Genomic DNA, 13,218 nt, shown 5'->3' on the forward strand with positions numbered 1-13,218 from the left:
CTGGGTGGCTCAGTGGGTTAAGCCTCTGCCTTGGCTCGGGTCATGATCCCAGGGTCCTGGGATGGAGCCCCATGTCTGGCTCGCTGCTCAGCACGGAGCCATTTTCCCTTTCTCTCTCTGTCTGCCTCTGCCTACTTGTGATCTTTGTCTGTCAAATAAATGAATAAAATCTTAAATAAAATAAAATAAATTAAAATAAAATAAACAAAAAAAAACCTTAAAAAAAAGAAAGAGAAAGAAGAAGAGGAAAACTCCATTTCACTTATTACTTTAGATGGTTATTGTACCAATTCCTAACCTAGAAATAAAGAGAAAGAATTAAATATTCAAACTATCTTTTTAGCAGAAAATATAGAAGGAATGTTAGAATGAAAAATTATTTTGCAATCCCCAGTGAAATAACTGACTTAGCTCATCAGTAGACATTAAAACCATTTAGTTGAAAGTGTGTTAGGATCAGGATACTTACATGACATTTCTCAGTTCATCTGCTGATTGTAAAGCAAAAGCAGAGCTTCACAATGGAAAGAGTAGGCTGTCACCACCTTAGCCAAGTGACCAAATGAAGTATCACTAATAACGGCATGAGCCTACATCATGTACTTCCTGTTGTGATATGGTGTGAGGTACACAGCCTCAGGGGTCAAGTGAGCCTGCTGATGAGTGGTTAGACTGAACCAGTTGCTAGTAAGTTCAAGGGAACAAGTCAAACAAACCTTGAGGAAGCGTAGTTCAGAACATGGGACAGTCTATAGGACAACTGACCTGGTTTCTTCAAACAGGTAATATCATACCCTAAACCCCCAAAGGAGGACGGTTTGAGATGGACTAAAATGTTCCAGGAATAAATGCAGTATGTGAAACTTAACTGACTCCTGTTTCCAAAAAAAAAAAAAAAAAAAAAAAGTGGGGGGGGAGAAAAGGAAAAAAACCCAGTAAGAGTAAAATTAAATTGGTAAAACTGGTAGAATTAAATTAAATTTAATATGGATTATATGTAAGATGCTATAGACATATTACTGTTAAATTTCTTAGGCATGATAATGGTCATTAATTTATGAGGTGCACACAGAAGCCTCTATAAGTGAAATGTCATGATACTCGCAGCTACACTTCAAATAGGTCATATATATTATATATTTATTTAAATTATATGTTATATATAAATTGTGTATACATTATATATAATATAGAAATTATGTATACTATATGTAAGTTATATATATTATATATGTTATATGAATATCATGTATATGTAATGTTTTACTATATATATAATGTGTCCAAGTGTTCACAGCTGTTGCACTGAGGAGATGGGTATATGAGTGTTGTGTTATTTTTTTCAAAAGAAATTCTAGTATTTATTGATAAATGAAAGACTGATGCTAATAAAACACATTTTTAAAAAAACTGAAGTCTAGTTAAGATACATTGTATTAGTTTTAGGTGTACAACATAGTGATTTGGCAACTGTATACATTATGCTCACTGTGCTCACTGCACCATCTGGCGCCATACAAGTTATCACAATATTATTGACTATATTCTCTATGCTGTATTTTTTATCCCTGTGATTTATTTATTTTATAACTGGAAGTTTGTACTACTTAATCCTCTTTGCCTATTTTGCCCATTCCTCTGTTCCTTCCCTCTGGCAACCACCAGGTGTTCTCTGTATTTACGACAATGTGTGTGTGTGTGTGTGTGTGTGTGTGTGTGTGTGTTTGATTTATTTTTTTAGACTCCACCTGTAAGTGAAATCATATGATGCCTGGCTTTCTCTGTCTGACTTATTTCACTTATCATAATAACTTCAGGGTCCATCCATGTTGTCTTGAATGGTAAGATTCCATATTAATTATGCCTGAGTAATATTCCCTTGTGTATATACCACATCTTTATCCATTCATCTATCATGGACACTTGGGTTCCTTCCATATCTTGGCTTTTAAGAATACTGCTGCAATAAACATAGGAGTCCATCTTTTCAAATTATGTTTTCATTTCCTTTGGGTAAGTACCTGGCAGTGGAATTAACTATTTTTAGTTTTTTGATGAACCTTCATACTGTTTTCCACAGCTGCACCAATTTACATTCCCATCAACACTACACAGGGGTTCTTTCTCCACATCCTCACCAATACTTGTTATTGCTTGTCTTTTTGATATTAGCCATTCTGACAGGTGTGAGGTTATATCCCAATGTGATTATGAGTTGTATTTCTCTGATGATGAATGATGTTGCACATTTTTGCATGTGTCTATTGGCTATCTGGATGTCTTCTTTGGAAAAAAAAATTCAGGTCCTTTCCTAATTTAAATAGGATTACTTGTGGATTTGTTTTATTTTTTATTCATTTATTTATTTGGTGTTGAGTTGTAGGATTTCTTTATATATTTTGGATATTAACCCCTTATTGGCTATATCACTTGCAAATATTTTTCCCTTTCATTCTGTTAATGGTTTCATTTTTCTGTGCAAAAGCTTTTTTAAAAAAATATTTTATTTATTTATCTGTCAGAGAGAGAGAGAGCACAAGCAGGGGAAGCAACAGGCCATGGCAGGGGGAGAAGCAGGCTCCCTTGCTGAGCAGGGAGTCTGATGTGGGACTGGATTCCAGGACCCTGGGATCATGACCTGAGTCAAAGGCAGGCAGTTAACGGAGCCTGAGCCACCAGGCATCCCACTGTGCAAAAGCTTTTTAGTTTAACGTAATTCTAACAGCTTATTTTTGTTTTTGTTTCCCTTGCCTGCAGTAAGTGAGGAGACAGATCTGGAAAAAAGTTGCCGAGGTGATTGTCTAAGAGATTATTGCCTATGTTTTCTTTTAGGAATTCTATGGTTTCAGACCTCACATTTAGGTCTTTAATCCAATCTTAGTATACTTTTGTGTGTGGTGTAAGGAAATGGTCCAGTTTCATTTTTTTACATGTAGCTGGCCAGTTTTCCTAGCACCATTCTCTTTTTTTTAAAGATTTTATTTATTTATTGGACAGACAGAGATCACAAGTAGGCAGAGAGGCAAGCCCAGAGAGAGGGGGAAGCAGGCTCCCCACTGAGCAAAGAGCCAATGCAGGGCTCGATCCCAGGACCCTGGGATCATGACCTGAGCCGAAGGCAGAGGCTTTAACCCACTGCGCCACCCAGGGGCCCCTCCTAGCACCATTCTTTGAAAAGACTTTCTTTTCCCCCACTGTATATTCTGGCCTCCATATAAGCGAGGATTTATTTTCAGGCTCTCTATCTTGTTCTGTTGATCTATGTGCCTGTTTTGGGGCCAGTGCCGTAATTACTGGCACTACTATAGCTTTGTACTATAGCTTGAAATCTGGAGTGGTTGTGTTAGTCTTTCTATATTTCTTTATGCTTGAAATTTTCCATTAGGGAAATTTGGAAAAATCGAACATAATAAAGGACCTTGCCTTATAAAAAAGAAGTCATGCTCTCCAGAGTGGCTAGCTGGATGCTAGCTCTTGCTGCTGTTTTAATTCTCACGTGCAGCATGCCCATAGAAAGTAGTTCTGGGAGAAGACCCAATTCTCCAACCACTTTCTCCCTTCCAACTATTGTCAAACTTTTCATGGGGCAGTATGACAGTGTTTGGCCTTCTCTCAACTTAATGTCAACATTGACATGTTAAATCTGCTGGCTTTTTTTTCTTCCATTTATCATTAGACACAGTAATTTACTTGGTGCCAGCATGATTCTAAATGGAAACAGATTCCAGAGCTTCTACCCTGGTGTGGCTGACAGCACTCACTTATGAGATGGTCATGCAGATAATCCAGGTGCCGACACTGGTTTTTGCCTGCCTGGCTCCCTTTTAACAGCACATTGATGACAGCACAGTGCTAGCTTTTTAAAAGACAAATTATTTATTTATTCATTTATTTAGTAAAGGCAGAGGGAGAGGGAGAGAGAGAATCTCTAGCAGACTCCATAGTGAGCACAGAGCCTGAGGTGGGGCTTCAATTCATGACCCTGAGATCATTACCTGAGCTGAAATCAAGAGTAGGATGCTTAACTGACTGAGCACTCGGGTGCCCCTAGCACAGTGTCACCCCTTTTTATCCCCCCAAAGATCTTATTTGTTTGTTTGACAGAGAAAGAGAGAGAGAGAGAGAGAGAGAGAGAGAGAACACAAGTAGGGGGAGCAGGAGAGGGAGAAACAGACTCCCGCTGAGCAGAGAGCCTGACATGGGACTTGATTCCAGGACGCTGGGATTGTGACCTGAGCTGAAGGCAGAGGCTTAACCAACTGAGCCGCCAGATGCCCCATGGTGCCAGCTTTAATGCTCATGTTCCCAAACTCTCTTGTTGCAAAGCATGACATGTGACCCAGTTCTAGCCAATGGATGAAGCAAGTCATTCATGGGGTGAGACTGGTGAAGAATCTCTGTACCAGGGACACACTTGGAGGGCACGAGTCTTCAGTCTTTTACTCTTTGCTCCTCCATTTCTCCCTGGCTAAAATTGGAGGTGCAGTAGCCATATTGCTGCTATGAGCACAAATGTCCTATAAGCTAACTAGAGTACCTTAGCCAGCAGATGGAAGAAAAGAAAAGAAAAGAAGATGGAAGGAATCCTATGTCCTTGATAACATCTTTGAATAGTTGCATCTGCCCTAGACTGCTTTTCTCCAGACTTCTTTCTACATAGAAAATATATGCTCATGTGTTTAAGCTGGTGTTTACTGGCTTAACTTGCAAATAAATATATTTCTGTATGATTCATCCTGAATATACTAATGTTAGATGTTTAGGTTACCATATATGACATGAATGTAGATGCAAAAATTCTTAACGAAATATTAGCAAATATAATTTAGCAATATATAAAAGAAAATATACACCATGACAAAGTGGGATTTATTCCAGTGATGCAAGTTTGGTTCAATATTAAAAAAAATTAGTCAATGTAATCTATTACATTAACAGTCTAAAGAAGAAAAATTATGTAATTTCCATTGATACAGAAAAATCATTTGAAAAATTCAATAATTATAATAAAAACTCAGATAACTGAGTTATCTGAGTATATATATAATATATATTATTATATATAATATAATATATATAAACTGAGTTTATATATATAAATATATATAGCATATATATTTATACTATAATATACTAAAGAATTTTACTGGAATCTGTCCCTTGTTCCTTGTACAAATTTCTCTGTATATGTTATTATATAATAGCTAATATAGTATAAATTTCTATATATATATAATTTAGTAATAGCTAAAACAGTTTTGAAAAAGAAGAATAAAGGGGGAAGAACCACTTTATCTGTTTTCAAGGCTTATATAGCTAATGTTATTAAGAATATCTGGTATTGGTGAAGAGAGAGACACATAGATCAATGGAAAAAAATAGAGAAACCCAGAACAGACCGACACATGTGGCCATGGTGGTGGTTTATATTAATCTACACATGTGACAAAATGACAAAGAGCTTCACACATATGTTGTACCAATGTCAGGGTCTGGGTTTTGTTTTTTTTTAAAGATTTAATTTATTTATTTGACAGAGACATAGTGAGAGAGGGAACACACCCAGGGGGAGTGGGAGAGGGAGAAGCAGGCTTCCCTCTGAGCAGGGAGCCCGATATGTGGCTTGATCCCAGAACCCTGAGATCATGACCCGAGCCAAAGGCAGATGCTTAATGACTGAGCCACCCAGGTGCCCCAGGGTCTGGTTTTATATTGTATGTGAGATGTTAACTCTGGGGGAAACTGGGTGTTAGCTCTGGGGGGAAATGTGAGATGTGAGATGTTAGCTCTGGGGGAAACTGGGTGAAGGGTACACAGTCTTTCTTGCTACTATCTTGCAACTTCCTGTGAATTTGCCATTATTTCATGGTTGAAAGTAAAGAAAAAATGGGAGCAAAATCAAGACTTTTCCAGAAAGAAATTATAATAAAGGATATGGACTGCCTTGTGCACTTCATTATACTTTGCTCCCCTCCAGAGCCCACAATCCCAGTCTGAGAATCAGAAAGGTAGAGAGGCTGGATTTGAGTCCTCCTATGTGCAGATGCCGTCTGCTTGCCCTGGGGTTGGGGGCCCTGATGGTTGGCAGAGCTTGTCCCAGAGAAGGGCTTCACCTAGTCAAAAAAGGTACAAATAATAAAATAGCCCTTGCTCTCTCTTTCATTCTCATCTCAGCTTCTCCCATGCATTTGAGTGCATTCCACCTCAGATGCTGTGGGCACGGACCTCTCCTTGGAGAGACAAACAATAATACAAAATAAATGCTATGGGATTGCAGAGCAAGGGCACTGGGCTGCCTGGTTGACCAGAGGAGGCTTCTGGGTGGTGGGATTCTTGAACTGGGTCTAGTGTTGAGCTAGAAACAGTGAGGCAAAGGGGAGGATGCGGGTCAGACCCAGGGAACAGCTTGTGTCAAGGCCTGTAGAGGAGAGCTGGCAGGTAAGGGTTGGGGCTGTCTTTGAGCCTAGGTGTGTGGGAAGAGGAAGGTACAGAGGCAGGTGGGAGCTGGGGCACCAAGACCCTGCACATTAATATACAGTGTTTGGAATTTATTTTAGAATCTCCGGAGGCAGTGAAGGGCCGGAGAGTTGCACTGTCAGAATAACATTTGAGAAAAATCTCCCCAGGCAGAGGAGAGAGCAGATGGGAAGGGAAAGGTCAGGGTTCAGACAGGAGGGCAAGGCAGATGGAAGGTGGGAGGACTGAAGAAAGACAGCTATGGGCACAGGAAAGAGGATTCAGAGGGAGACGGTTTGGAGGGGCAAAGTTAAAAAGGGCTGTGTAGACACAATGTGGCTATAATGGCTTTAGAGCCCAAGCCAGGTCCCTTTCAAGTATCTCTGGAACACAGCTTTCTCCTGGCTGCCAAACTGTCCCCGCCTGGACCCTGGGGCAGCGTGGGTCCAGCCCTGGGCTACCTCATAGCATTCTCAGAGATGCTGAGCCAAGAGCCTGGTCATGGCTTAGGAATGTCTTAATTTCTGTAGATGACTTGCACCAATGTCAGAATTTTAAAATGGGTATGTCAAGGTGCTCACTGCAGGGACCTCTCCCTCTCCAGGGGGGCTGCACCTGCACTGGTGAAGACCTCAAGCACAGGGCCCACACAAGGCAGTTGCTTTCCTCCTGAGGTGTCTACATTTGTGTATCTGTAAAAGTCAACCAATTCGAAATACCTACCTAGTTCACGTTTCCTTCCCCCTCCCACTTGCAGAATTTGGGGCAAAAGGCAACATTTTACTATGTTACAAGTTATCATTTACTATGGGTAGTTCGTAGAGTATTTCCTGTACCCTTCCAGACTGAGGACTCCTTGCAGGCAGGGACCTGCTGTATTCTCTGCTGCGTGTGTCCCCAGTGTCTGGGGCCAGCCGGCCTAGTGCTTGATGATGGGTGATCTGGAGATTTCACTCCCCGGAGGGCAGACAGTTCTTCCAACAGCCTTTGTTTCTGTACTTATAGGCAGGCTGTTTTGGGGTCTAATTAGGCTGTAAAAAACACCTCCCTGCTTCATGTTTATGGTGGGGTTTACATAAACTGTATATATATTATATATACCTACACACATGTAATTTGCATAAACCATATATGTACATAAACTGTGTATGATATATACAGTATAGCATTGGGAATGCTAACCACTGCTTTGTCCCTTGGCATTTCTGTTGCTCCTGACCTTTCCTGATTCAGACAGATGAGCTTCAAGGGACAGGTCAAATTTTTGGCTTCTGACACTCGAAAGCCAGGACCCGTTTGTAAGCCAGTATACCGGGGGCAGTGCCGTATGAGTTAGCCTAGTCTGTCTCCTATCAGACCAGAAAGTTACTCTTAGGGTGGGACTGTGGAGAGTCAGAGGGAAAGTGAACACAAATTAGATGCTGTAGGTTCTGATGGAGACCAGTGCCCAGGCACAGGGAGGGTGATGGAAATCCCAGCCAGGTCTGGAAGAACGTGAGAGCATAGTACACTTTGCACAGAGTCCTCCCAGAAGTCATGCACTAGGCACGGGACGCTCTGCTGTCTTTTCTGGACAGTGGGCTAAGGAAGCCTCAGAAGGTTACCCATGGCCCCAACATGGAGGGGCAGGCAAAAAGTTTCCTATGTCTGCCTCACTGCCAGAGAGGTGTCCTAGGACATAAATCATGAAGGATGTAAGATGTAAGATGTTCCTCTGTGGGTGACACAGAGAACCCAGGCTGGAAAGAGATGGAGGAGGCACACGATGGTGTGGAAGTGGCCAGAAGACAAATGTGAGGACCAGAGCTTTCTAAGTCTGGAGAAATGAGAAAGGGGGAGGGAATGACTTCTCGGTGAAATAAGGCTTAAGAGGGAAGAGTAAACGAAGTCAGTTAGTTCTAGCATAGCCCAGACTGTGGCTGGAGCTCTGCCCCTACTACCTATGAATATGCATATATTAAGCCATTTTTAATTTAAGGAAGCATTGTGTTTTGGAAGCAGAAGCCATTGAATTGGACATTGTCAGATGTTTACTTAAAGTGAACAAAAACTATTATGTTCTGTGTCCCAGTCCGTAAAATATAAAATACGAGAAACATGATTTCATGGCAAGAGTGCTGCAGGCCACCTGCACTCCGTGAATGTGGATCACTGTCTGTGCGGCCGCTGCCGCAGCCCACACGGCAGGCCTGCCAGTCAGAGCTCAGCTGGACCCTCGGTGCCTCTCCCAGCTCCCAGGGGGCCAGGAACGAGGCTGGGTGGTAGAAACCGGCTTAAATGCAATGCCGGTCAGCAGGAAATAAGTGAATGAAGAGGCATGGCCAGTGAGTTATAAAACCATAAGTAAATACAGCGTCCTAATGCAGCAAGTGTCAGCTAGAGAGAGAGGAAGTGACAGGGGTGGGACCTATGTGAAGACAGAAAGGCAGGTGACTTTGATTGAATACAGCCTGCCCACGAAAGAGACACCAGCTCTAGGTAGGTCTCCTCCACCTTGGTGCTGAGTGCCTGGGCTGACCGTGGGTGGACCATGCCCAGAGCCAGGTGCAGTGGCAACATTCTAGCAGGATTTGCTGAGTGTCTGATCCGTGCTTCACGGAAAGGGAGAGCGTTGGGAGTCAGAGCTAACCAGACCCAGTCCCTGCTGCCCAGGAGTGTCAGCTGGGGCTGTGGTTCTCAAATGGAGCTTGGCCTCCACTCAAAGGCCACCACAATTCTGTGTAGGAGGTTGTCATTTCTCAGCTCATCATCTGAGAAAAAAATGATTCTTCCCCATGAAGACGCATAACCTCTACTTCTGCTCTGGTCGCCACCAGGCTGGGAGGAACACATTGGATGTATCCCTGCTCACTGTCAAAATTAAGAATTGGGTCCTAAAGTGTTTTCCCCTAACAATCACGGATTGGGTTTTGGCAGATATCAGGTATGTGAGAAAGCAGGCACAGAGAAGTGCAGAGAAGGGTCACTTAACCCTGCCTGAGTTAGGTGGGTGGAGGAAGGCTCGCAAGAGGAGATGACTTGTAAGCTGGGTCCGAAGGAGGAGTTGGTGGGTAGCCAGGTGAAAACACGGGGCTGGGGGCTGGGCGTGGCAGCAGATGCAAATGAGACTTTAGGAAGCATACATTCAAAGGCCCAGCACACCTGGGGGCTGTCTGGACAAGGAGACACGCATCAGGGAGGCCTTGCTTGCAGACACAAGGATGCTCAGAAAGCAAAACACTCAGCTGGGCCACAATTATGTTTCAGGTATATATGGTGAACTTGAGTAGAATAAGTAGGAGAAAAAGATGAGGAGAGAAAAATTCATCATAAAGAAGGAAGGAGGAATCTGGTATAAGGGGAGAAGAATTTTCCTAAAAACGAATGAAATTTACTGTCTTCTCATGTGCATTTTGCAATCTTTGATGAAGGGTCTCTTAAGATCATTTGCTTGCCTTTTTGTTGTTGTCTCTTAAAACAGGTTGTTTACCTTCTTGTAACTGAGCTATAACAGTTGTTCATATGTTTTCATTGCAAGTCCTTTCTTCGTATGCATGATGAGTGGATTTTATGTGACTGAATGACCTCATAATGGTCTCTTTAAAAGAACAGACTTTTAAAATGCTGAGGAAGTCCCAATTATCACTTTTTAGTGGGAGCTTAATATTCAAAATTTAGATGTGCCAAAACTTAGAAATTTACTCATTTAACCAGCCCATGCTTGGATATTGAGGCTGCTTCCCACTTTTTACTTTTTCACTTGTGAGGAGTGTCACACTTAAACCTGCGTTCTGTTCTTAGGACGCCAATGCTTGCAAGTCTTTTGTTACATGCTCTGAAATGTCTTTCCTGGGGGCTCCTGGTCACTTGTATATGAAGCTCAGTTTCAAGGGACCATCCAGTCCTCCCTCTTAAGAGTCCAGTAGCTTGTTAGTTTGTTTATAAATAAATGAAACCCTAGAAATGTCTGAAAACGTGCATGTGGCATTTGGTCCCTGCTCTCTGTTTGGGAAACCATTTTTTTTTCATAGATAATACAAAGGCAATGCTAGTAAATTTCCAGTGAGCCTTTCCAAAGTCTGGAATCTTATTTCCAAAGGAAGTCAGCAGTGATTTATTGAAGGAGCACCGGGCAAAGGGTTGTTTGCTTTTCTGCATCTCTATTTGTCCGTCAGTAAAGCTGGCAAAGGTCATCCTGCTATGTCTCACCACAAAGACGGCCACAGTCCAGGTTAACTGAGAGACACAATTGTTGGCCTTTAAGACAATGTGTCATGATAGTAACTCCCATTTATTGAGGCCACTAAGCCCTATGTTACCTCTAATTCTCAGTCTTGCCCTGTGTGTATTGTTGCTTCTCTTAGAAGCTACAGGGAGTTACTGGCCCAAGGTCACATGACTAACAGTGACAGAATATGATGTTGTCATTTTCTTGCTGTACTACATTTTAGCTGCACTGCAAACCACACACATGACAGCAAAAGTTTAAAATATGGAGGAGAAGCACAAGTAAGTTGATTATCTTAAAAATTTTGCTTTGCTCTTGGAGACTTCATTTGTTGATGGCGAAAGGGAGTAACTGGTTCTTACTGGAAATCTTGTTTCCCAGAAGCCTTGGAAATATCTTGGAGGCATTTGGTGGCCCAGTGATGGTCCTACTCCCTAGACTCTTCCTGCAGCACCTGGTTAAATCCAATCAAGGCTGGGGTGGTAGTTTTGAAAACCAGGCGGCAAATCCCGGGACAAGTCTCCTGTCAGAAGTTCCTCTGGAAGGTTGCCCTGCCTTTTCTGCAAGGATCTCCTAAATTATGGCTGCACAGGCTGGGGAAAGTGGACAGATGTCCACTCAGCACCAGCTTGAGCAGAACTTGTGAATTGCATGTCTTCAGCTTCCTTTTCCACCTTTAGTCTTGCCTCCTATCCCTTCACTAGGTACTCATACATCCTGGTTTGCCCAGAACACTCATGGTTTATGTCTACTCTCAGTTGTAATCCACCCCCCAACCCCTTTCAGTTTATATTAATAAAGATGGACCAGGGAGAGGCAATTCAGAGAAACTCCTACTTGATACATCAGGGAGTCAATAGGGTTATCTCTCAGAAGGGCATTATTATGAGAACACACATTAGCCATGACTCTTTTGATTGTAAGTGGCTTCCAATTGGCCTCGGCAAGAAAAATTTGTATTGGTTCATGTAGCTAGACTGTTGGAGCTGAGGGGCATGCAGTTCCCAAACCTGATTGGAACCAAGTTCTCAAACAATGTTGTTACATCTGTCTCTCTGTCTCTATTTCTCTCACTGTCCCCAACTCTCCAACTCTTTGTCAGTTTCATCTTCTAGGCAGGATTGTCCACACAGTGGGCAAAGTGGCCCCTGAGGACTCTAGACTCACATCCTCTCATCTTAGCAAGTTTTCTGAAAAGAGGAACTTTCCTTTCCTATAGGCCTATATCCCTTCATGCCCAAGGAAGGCTCTGATTGGCTCTGCTTGGGTCATGTGCTCATCCTGAGCCAGTTGTTACTGCTTGGGTGAGTGGTTTGCCTGGGGCACCTACACATAATGGCAAAAGGACACGGCTGCGCCAAACCACACCAAATGAGGAAAGAGTCCTTAAAGAAAGTAGGTCAATCAGCTGAGCTGACCAAATTGCATCCACTATCCACTATATACAGCCCAGAACACATTGTATATTTACTTGTCTGTTCATTTATTCTTGCCTTAATATTTGAGGCTCCATTAGGCACCAGTTTCCCTTCCTGTTCTCCTATCAATGCCCATTTCAGGTCTTCAATATCCTTCCCTTGAAGACCCCCCCTGCCCCTTCCCAGATCCCATCCTGTCCCAGATGTGGTGCACTCCTGGGAAAGGAGCCCTATGGAACCCACCACCGTTTCTGCCAAGCCCAGCTCAGGGCCGGTACCTAGGAGGTGCTCAGAACTGTTTGGAGACTGAGGGACAGAGCAAACATGAATAATAACAGTAAACAATGGCAATAAATAGGGGAATAAATAGCTAACACTCATGTTTTCAGTTTTGCATGATCATAAATTAAGGTGACAGAAGTTTGTGTGATTAAACTTTACTGAATTTTTATTTATTTCCTAGACTTGAAATTCTAGGATTGAAGAATGAAAGCATTTGATGAATCTTAATACATACTGCAAGATCACTCTCCAGAAATTCCATTTTCTGTTATACTCTCAGAAGAGTGCCTGTGAGTGTCTGTGTTTCTGGTTTTAAGTAATGTAACTTAAAAAACTGTTCACTGATTTGATGAAAGTGGAGGGAGGAATGATATTTTCATTGATTTAATGAATACGTTTTAAATTTCCTGATAAGACTGGACATCTAAATTTTTGCTTTTTTTTTTTTTTTTAAAGTAATCTCTATACCCAATGTGGGGCTTGAACTCATGACCCTGAGATCAAGAGTCACATGCTGCTCTCACTTAGCCAGGCAGGTGCCCCAAGACTGAACTTTTTTTTTTTTTTTTTAAGATTTATTTATTTATGAGAGAGAGAGAGAGCGAGTGAGAGTGCCGGCACAAGCAGGGGAAGTGGTAGAGGGAGAGGGAGAAGCAGGGAAGCTGATGCAGTCTCCATCTCATCCCAGGACCCCAGTATCACGACCTGAGCCACCCAGGCAACCCAAGACTGAACTTTTAAAACCTGTTTATTGATCATTTGAATCTCCAATTTTGTGACTTGTCCATTTGTGCTATTTGCCCAGTTATATTGGGGTCTTAGTGTTTTTCTTGTGTATTGTGAGAGTTCTATTTT

The sequence above is a fragment of the Mustela lutreola genome, chromosome 3 (genome assembly GCF_030435805.1).
Source record: "Mustela lutreola isolate mMusLut2 chromosome 3, mMusLut2.pri, whole genome shotgun sequence".
NCBI classification, from domain to species: Eukaryota; Metazoa; Chordata; class Mammalia; order Carnivora; family Mustelidae; genus Mustela; species Mustela lutreola.